The sequence below is a fragment of the Acyrthosiphon pisum genome, chromosome A2 (genome assembly GCF_005508785.2).
Source record: "Acyrthosiphon pisum isolate AL4f chromosome A2, pea_aphid_22Mar2018_4r6ur, whole genome shotgun sequence".
NCBI classification, from domain to species: domain Eukaryota; kingdom Metazoa; phylum Arthropoda; class Insecta; order Hemiptera; family Aphididae; genus Acyrthosiphon; species Acyrthosiphon pisum.
Genome location: NC_042495.1, coordinates 25,821,890 through 25,822,136, shown reverse-complemented (window position 1 = coordinate 25,822,136; position 247 = coordinate 25,821,890).

The following is a 247-nucleotide window of genomic DNA, read 5'->3' as shown; positions in this document are numbered from 1 at the left end:
AGTAAAACTGCTTCGATTTTCTTCAACAGTATCTTGTTTGATAGAAAAGTAAATCTATCTATAGTCCCGCCGGCGAGAGAACGCTACTCGTTCGCGCATCCAAATGACAGAGCTCCGCGGTTTCGTACCCAAATTTCTCCCACTCTACCACCTAGTCACCGCCGTAAATTCCTCCACTCGCTACGCGCGACCAGCGGCAAATATCACGGCCGCCGCCGGTGTATACACCGGCTCAAGTAATACATCG